The sequence below is a fragment of the Sphaeramia orbicularis genome, chromosome 4 (assembly GCF_902148855.1).
Source record: "Sphaeramia orbicularis chromosome 4, fSphaOr1.1, whole genome shotgun sequence".
In the NCBI taxonomy this organism is placed as follows: Eukaryota; Metazoa; Chordata; class Actinopteri; order Kurtiformes; family Apogonidae; genus Sphaeramia; species Sphaeramia orbicularis.
This window is the reverse complement of record NC_043960.1, coordinates 847,472-855,913: the sequence shown is the minus strand read 5'-3', so window position 1 is coordinate 855,913 and position 8,442 is coordinate 847,472. Positions and strand designations below refer to the sequence as shown.

At 40.8% G+C, this 8,442-nt stretch overlaps 1 long non-coding RNA gene across 1 annotated transcript; it reads left to right on the top strand.

Moving 5' to 3' along the window:
- The first annotated feature begins 1,167 nt into the window (after nucleotides 1-1,167).
- Nucleotides 1,168-7,083, top strand: LOC115417453 (uncharacterized). The gene is made up of 3 exons (XR_003935167.1): nucleotides 1,168-1,178; nucleotides 3,237-3,240; nucleotides 6,818-7,083. It is a non-coding gene; the product is annotated as an uncharacterized LOC115417453 (long non-coding RNA).
- Nucleotides 7,084-8,442: the final 1,359 nt, after the last annotated feature.

The following is an 8,442-nucleotide window of genomic DNA, read 5'->3' as shown; positions in this document are numbered from 1 at the left end:
GTCTGTCTGTATCTGTCTGTATCTGTCTGTATCTGTCTGTGTCTGTCTGTATCTGTCTGTCTGTATCTGTCTGTATCTGTCTGTATCTGTCTGTCTGTATCTGTCTGTATCTGTCTTTCTGTCTGTCTGTATCTGTCTGTATCTGTCTGTCTGTATCTGTCTGTATCTGTCTGTCTGTCTGTATCTGTCTGTATCTGTCTGTCTGTATCTGTCTGTATCTGTCTGTCTGTCTGTCTGTCTGTATCTGTCTGTATCTGTCTGTCTGTATCTGTCTGTATCTGTCTGTATCTGTCTGTATCTGTCTGTCTGTATCTGTCTGTCTGTATCTGTCTGTATCTGTCTGTATCTGTCTGTCTGTATCTGTCTGTATCTGTCTGTCTGTCTGTATCTGTCTGTCTGTATCTGTCTGTATCTGTCTGTCTGTCTGTATCTGTCTGTATCTGTCTGTCTGTCTGTCTGTATCTGTCTGTCTGTCTGTATCTGTCTGTCTGTATCTGTCTGTATCTGTCTGTATCTGTCTGTCTTTCTGTATCTGTCTGTCTGTCTGTCTGTATCTGTCTGTATCTGTCTGTATCTGTCTGTCTGTCAGTCTGTCTGTCTGTATCTGTCTGTCTGTCTGTCTGTCTGTATCTGTCTGTATCTGTCTGTATCTGTCTGTATCTGTCTGTATCTGTCTGTCTGTCTGTCTGTCTGTCTGTATCTGTCTGTATCTGTCTTTCTGTCTGTCTGTATCTGTCTGTATCTGTCTGTCTGTATCTGTCTGTATCTGTCTGTCTGTCTGTATCTGTCTGTATCTGTCTGTCTGTATCTGTCTGTATCTGTCTTTCTGTCTGTCTGTATCTGTCTGTATCTGTCTGTCTGTATCTGTCTGTATCTGTCTGTCTGTCTGTATCTGTCTGTATCTGTCTGTCTGTATCTGTCTGTATCTGTCTGTCTGTCTGTCTGTCTGTATCTGTCTGTATCTGTCTGTCTGTATCTGTCTGTATCTGTCTGTATCTGTCTGTATCTGTCTGTCTGTATCTGTCTGTCTGTATCTGTCTGTATCTGTCTGTATCTGTCTGTATCTGTCTGTATCTGTCTGTCTGTATCTGTCTGTATCTGTCTGTCTGTCTGTATCTGTCTGTCTGTATCTGTCTGTATCTGTCTGTCTGTCTGTATCTGTCTGTATCTATCTGTCTGTCTGTCTGTCTGTATCTGTCTGTCTGTCTGTCTGTATCTGTCTGTCTGTATCTGTCTGTATCTGTCTGTATCTGTCTGTCTGTCTGTATCTGTCTGTCTGTCTGTCTGTATCTGTCTGTATCTGTCTGTATCTGTCTGTCTGTCAGTCTGTCTGTCTGTATCTGTCTGTCTGTCTGTCTGTCTGTATCTGTCTGTATCTGTCTGTCTGTCTGTATCTGTCTGTATCTGTCTGTATCTGTCTGTCTGTCTGTCTGTCTGTCTGTATCTGTCTGTATCTGTCTGTCTGTATCTGTCTGTATCTGTCTGTATCTGTCTGTCTGTATCTGTCTGTTTCTGTCTGTCTGTCTGTATCTGTCTGTCTGTATCTGTCTGTATCTGTCTGTCTGTCTGTATCTGTCTGTCTGTATCTGTCTGTATCTGTATCTGTCTGTCTGTATCTGTCTGTCTGTATCTGTCTGTATCTGTCTGTATCTGTATCTGTCTGTCTGTATCTGTCTGTATCTGTCTGTCTGTCTGTATCTGTCTGTCTGTCTTTCTGTCTGTGTCACTGTCATCAAACCACTAAATCAGCTCAGGTGTGGAGGGGCGTGGCAGGTGTGGCAGGGGGCGGGGCTAAAACCTGTACATTTTATGTAGAAAAGAAAACCAAACAAAATAAAAGTAAAAAAAACTACACAGAACATGAAATGTTTCTATGTTTGAGTTGGTTTAATGTTTGTTTATTCTGTCTTTCAGTTTGTTGGTCTCAGTATTATTGGTTTTATTTAAATGAATGAACTGGCTTTATGTTTTTATTTCATTTTAGTGTTAGTTTAGTGTTTATTTTGTTCAGGTTTTTTATTTCACTTGGATAAAATGTCCATGACTCTGATATGAAACAATGACTCGTCCTTCCACAGAATATTATATGGGAAATATCACATATTTTGTGCTTGTATGTGTGTGTTTTTAGTTAAAACAAGTGGCATCACATTTTCAAATGATAATAATTTTTGGACATTTGGTATTTCTGAGCAGAGCTGAAAAAAAAAGCAAAAAAACCAAAAAAACAGAAAAACAGTGATATATGATGATTTTATAGCTGTTTTTTGTGCAGGTACATTTAAGTATTTAGTAAATTAGAGGATGCATGAGGATTAGTGACTTAACTTCAGCTGTGGATTTTTAAAATTATTATTATTGTATTGATTTTTAGTCATGTGTTATCATCTTTAATAGATTTTTGGTCTTATTTTAATAATATTTTTGTGACATATTTATTTCCTATAAACAGTCTGTTCTTAAATCAGTTTTCACTCACAGTTTTCTGTTATTTGTCTATGCTTCGTTTTAATCTTTATGCGTTTTTAATCATGTGTTATCACCTTTAATACATTTTTTCTCTCATTTTAATCATATTTTTGTGATTTGTTTATTTCCTATGAACAGTCTTTTTTAAATCAGTTTCAGTTTACCTCTGTTTTATTTGTCTACGCTTCGTTTTAATCTTTATTTTATGTGTTTTTATTCTGTTTCTGCTTCAGCTTCTTCTTCACCCCATCCTGCTTTCGTGTCGTATAATTTCTTTTCTGTCTTTGTGTTGGATTTTTCCGTGGAACTCAGCTCCTGTTTGTCATTTCTTTTTCTGGAACCACAGTCTTTCGTTCCGTCTTTCTCGGTGCTGGTGAGTTTCCTCGTCGTCCTCATCATGCGTTGTGTTGTTGTCGTTGGGTGGGTCAGACGTTCTCAGGGGAGTCACCGTGTGGGGGTGGGGGGGTGGGGGTCGCCTCACCTTCTCCTCCGGGTTTCAGGTTTCAGGGAGGGAGACGACCGCAGAGCAGCGTGAATTATTCAGTCGGCCGCCAACAACCGGCGTCTGATTTCCACAACACACACACACACACACACACACACACAACCTGACCTGATCTGACCCCGGAAAACACGCCAAAGGTCAGGAGGTCAGACGGCCAGAAGACCACGCCCTGAAGGCCGGAAAACACCGAGTCAGAACCAGAAGGAAATGACCGGAAACAAAACACAACGGAAATAAAGTCAAGTGGAAAGACTGAGATGAGGAAAGTTTAAGGATGTTCAACTGACTCTGGTTCAGGTTCCACCTTGGAAGCCAAAATGATCTCAAACAGGTCAGATCTGTAAAATAATAACAGAATAATCTGTAAACAATGACAACATAAAGGAAACGGAACCAGAAACTGGGATCAATTCAACTGAGAAACACTGACATCAGGTAGACTTCAAGAATTCTAACTGATATACAATTACAATTAGCTGTGGGCTAATGCTAATGCTAATGGTAGATGCTGTATGCATTCTGGGTAAAACTCGGAGACTGAATTTCCCTACAGAGATAATAAAGTGACTTAACCTTTGACCTTTGACCTTTAACAGGAGCAGAGTTTAGACTCAGAGGAAAAGGAGGAAAGTGTGGTGGTTTATGCCGACACGTTTAGAAAAAAAGAAACAGGAAATAGAATCATATGTTAGTTAGAATTAATTTAAGCAAGTGTCTGTGAACACAACACAACAACACAATAATGACACAACGACACAACACAACAACACAACAATGACACAACACACCTGAAAAACTCCGACACTCTGGACTGGACACAGTTTAAAGACAAACTGGAAGAAGCCCAGTTTCATCTGCAGTTGAAGTCAAACTTAGAGCAAAAATGACTTATAATGGTGGAGCATCTGAACATATTCAATGTTTATGTGTTTATTGTATTATAATAGTGTTTTTGAATATGTAGAGCTTTAAATATGTTTGTATATTTAGAGCTTTATATACATTTTTTTTCCTTTTTTGTTTTATTGATCATTTCTTTCTTGAACTTTTATTATATTTGAATGGAGCTACTGTAACACAATAATTTCAGTCTGGGATTAATAAAGTATTCTGATTCTGATTTCTACTTAATGTCTTAATTTAGCCAAATTAATCTCCTGATAAATTAGTATCACAAAAAAATACTGGTTTGAGTCCAATTTTTTGTGGTTATTTTGACTCGACTCCAGGGACAGAACTCGTCTCCACAGAGTTTTGTAATAAATCCACGTTATAAACAGACTGAAATGTATCAACAGTTTAAAGGGTCTGTGTGTTAACCCATGAATTATGAGAATTTTCATCCAGAATTTAGTCCTGTTTTTATTTCTCTTTGGTCATGAAAAAAACAATGCAATTTAAATTTTTTTTGATGAACCCATTTTTTATGGAGGTCCATAAATGTCCACTCGGCTGGACACTCTGAGTTTAACTTCAGAACCAAATAAATATGTATTTAACAAAACAATGTCAGAAAATGATGAAAACTATGAAATAAAAACATGTTAAATGCTGATAATCTGATATTTTCTCACATTTGAACATATTCGAATCCTAGTTGTTACTCAGTTTATGGAGATAATATGCAAAAAAAAAACAAAAAAAACTTTTTGTTTAACTGTTAATTCCACTCTAATAACATTTATCATTGTATTTCCACTAAACCATGTTAGTGCAGATCAGGTTTATCCAGAACAGTAAAGTTACAATAATGGGATGAATTTTTCTTTTATTCTCTGTTCATATTTTGTTGTACTTTGTTTATTATGGGTTTATTCCTATTGTCTTTCTTTAAGCTAATGTTATAACAAGGTGATATTCATTTTATAAGCCCTGCAGGGTTTTCTGATCTCACCTGCACAATTTGTTTCTTTGTTTGTCTTAATGTTTGATTTGTTGTTGTGTAAAATAAATAAATAATTATTGCAGTGTAAATACAGACACTGATGCATGGAGTTACCGTTAGTCGACGTGGGATTAATCGCAAATTTCTTTTTATATCAAATAAATGTGTGTAATTTTTACCAGTGATATTAATCCTTAGATGTTACTTGATACTAGTATATTTTTTCTACCTTCAGGGGTGTTTCCTGATATAAAAGGATTTACAAGATACTCCTGGGATGTTCAGCATTTCTGACTTCCTGTCGGCCATCTTGGTTATGAGTTTTTTTTTAAAAAGCACTTCCACGACTGTCCACTAGGTGTCAGTGTATGTGACGATGCACATGTGAACTCTGTGTTGGCTGAGATGGAACTAAAAGAACCAAACATATGAATGTACATGAGAACAGCCTGAGTGTCCGCTCTGTATGAAAGGGTTCAAATGAGGCAGAAAAACAGGCCCAGCCGGTCGATAGAGCATTAGCGTCTTTATTTTTTGTCGTTGTTGCATAGGAAATGCACATCTTGCTTCCAGTAAATTGAGTCTGCGTGGACATGGAGTCACTAATGGGCCGAGAGGGATGGGCCTACAGTTCACCAGTTAAAGAGAAACAACAGTCGAAGAAGAAGAAGAAGTAGAAGAAGAAGTAGAAGAAGAGGGACCAACGCAAACCGACAGAGAAACAAGGCAAACCACAACGAGGTGACAACAGACAAACTGACAGTCACAGATGAAGTCACAGCTTCAGAACACAGAGGATGACCGCCATGGCACTGACCGGGACAAACCCAATGAAACTAGGTGAACACACTGAGCACGTGTCGACGCCGGCTCGGGGACCGGCGGTGGCGGCGGCGGCAGAAAACACCGCTCTGTTCCATAAAAGAGTTGTAGAGGCACAAGGTTTAAGTCAGTTCTGGGTGAGGATGGAGGCGGACTGAAAGGGCGGCGGTTCGGGCAGTGAGCAGGGGATGCTGGGTGATGGGAGGACGGTTCGGTGGCGTGAATGTGTGACTCAGACTGCACCGGACGCCAGCGGCGCTGTGGGTGGGTGGGAGGGACGATAATGATAATGCAGATAAAGCTCTCCTTCCGCAGATTGTCTTGGGTTCGGCGGCGAAAGGCAACCGATCGATTATCTTCTATTGACGACGGTTCGACGCATCGACGGGCTGGAACATGAGGGCAGTTTGATGCCAAAGAAGAAAAGTTTGAACCACAGTGATGTTTCAGATCTGGACGATGAGGTTTCTGTTCTACATGTGAGAGGACCATGCCAATGTTTTTGGACGTTTTTCTGGAACGCTGACCCTTAAAGACAAAACCATCGACTGATCTGAACTGTTTCATTCCTGTTGATCCACTAAACTTATCAATACGTGGAAATAACTGGTGTAAAATGCAGTTTGTCGTCTTTTCGTGGTCATCAGATATGACCCATTTGGACGTTCAGAGGCTCCGTAGTGAACGCGTTCTTGTCATTTCTATAAAAACTCTGTCGTTTTAGGTCAGTTTGGACAGATTTTACTCCAATATTTCCATTAGTCATGCTTCAAACTGACTGGAATTCGTCACTGTCTGAAGTCGTCATTTCAATTTCATTGTTTCTTCAGCAGCACACTGGAAAAATCAAACTCTTACCAAGTGTATTTGTCTCATTTCTGTTCCAAATATCTGATCACACTTCAAATCAGACAGACTCACCTAAACAGGAACTTTTCAGTCAGATAGAAGAACTGATTTATAGACAATAGATGTGGAAAATCGGATTTCAACAAATCTGACCAAGATGATTTTCACTTGTTCCATTGGCAGGTTTTTTTGTTTAATTAAAGATTTTTTTGCTTAATTCAAGCAAAAAATAAATAAAAAATCTGCCAATGGAACAAGTGAAAATCATCTTGGTCAGATTTGTTGAGAGTTCCTGTTTAGGTGAGTCTGTCTGATTTGAAGTGTGGTCAGATATTTGGAACAGAAATGAGACAAACACACTTGGTAAGAGTTTGATTTGTTTCCAGTGCAAAACAACACATCACATTAACTCTACAGGTTATAGAGGACAAACTGAACACTTTTAATACAGAGAGATGAAAAATCACTGTAAATGGAGTGAAATAAAGTCACTAGACAAACAATATTAACCCTTAAAGACCCAAACGTCCACCTTGAACCAAAACAACTACTGATGTAACTGTTTAATACCAGCTGATCCATTAATCCTGTCAATCCATGTAAATAACTGGTGTTCACGGTATCAAATATGACCCACTTATATATTTTTTTACTACATTCCCTTTGCACTGTGGGCCTTAGACTTCTGCAGTTTCATTCTTCTGTAAATGTTGTAAAATTAAAGCTGACTTTGACTTGGAAATCGCTGTAAAAATGATCAACATCCTTCGTTTTTGCACGTTTGTCCGACTGATCTTCGCTGTAAAACTTTGGGAATCGCTGCTCTACATCCGTGCATAGATTAGCAAATCTTTATCAGCTTGCAAAATCATTGGCATTGTCCTTTAACTAAACAGTGTGGTCATCAACAAAGTTTGTCAGCCCAAAGTTGTCTGCCTTAAAGAGATGCACAAGTCGAAGAAACTGTTTAGTTTCAAAGAGCCGAGCTGCATCGACAGGCCTGAGAGCGGAAAACGCACAGGAGCCACTGGAGGTGAGCGAGACCGGCCCATCGACCCCGACCGGCCTGGGGGGGCCGGGGGGGGCTCACAGGTGCCGGCTAACTTTGTCTGTTTCTAGACCTTTCTCATCCTGGAGGATCGGCAGCTCGTTTGAAGTCCAGCCGAGAGGGAGACGCAGAGGAAGGAAGGAGGGAAGGAGGGAAGGAGGGAAGGAGGGAGGGGGATTCTGTCCAAGAGAGAGAACGCTGAGCACTGCAGAAAAAAAAGACCCAAGACATCGATTCAGTCTCCTGCAGGAAACTGCCTCGAGGGGAGGAGGAGGAGGAGGAGGAGGAGGAAGAAGAGGAGGAAGAGGAAGAAGAGGAGGAGGAGGAGGAGGAAGAAGAGGAGGAAGAGGAAGAAGAGGAGGAGGAGGAAGAGGAGGAAGAAGAGGAGGAAGAGGAGGAGGAAGAAGAGGAGGAAGAAGAGGAAGAAGAGGAGGAAGAGGAGGAGGAGAAAGAGGAGGAGGAGAAGAGGAGGAAGAAGAGGAGGAAGAAGAGGAGGAGGAAGAGGAGGAAGAGGAGGAGGAAGAAGAGGAGGAAGAGGGGAAGAGGAGGAGGAGAAGAGGAGGAAGAGGAGGAGGAAGAAGAAGAGGAAGAGAGGAGGGGACGAGGAGGAACGAGGAGGAGAAGAGGGAAAGGAGAGAAGGGAGGAGGAAAGAGGAGGAAGAAGAGGAGGAAGCGGAGGAAAAGGAAGAAGATGAGGAAGAGGAAGAGAGGAGGAAGAGGAGGAAGAGGAGGAGGGAAGAAGAGGAGGAGGAAGAGGAGGAGGGAGGAGGAGGAAAAGGAGGCAGAAGAAGAGGAGGAGAGGAGGAGGTAGAAGAGGGAAAAGAGGAGGAAGGAGGCGGAGGAGAGGAGGGAGGAAGAGGAAAG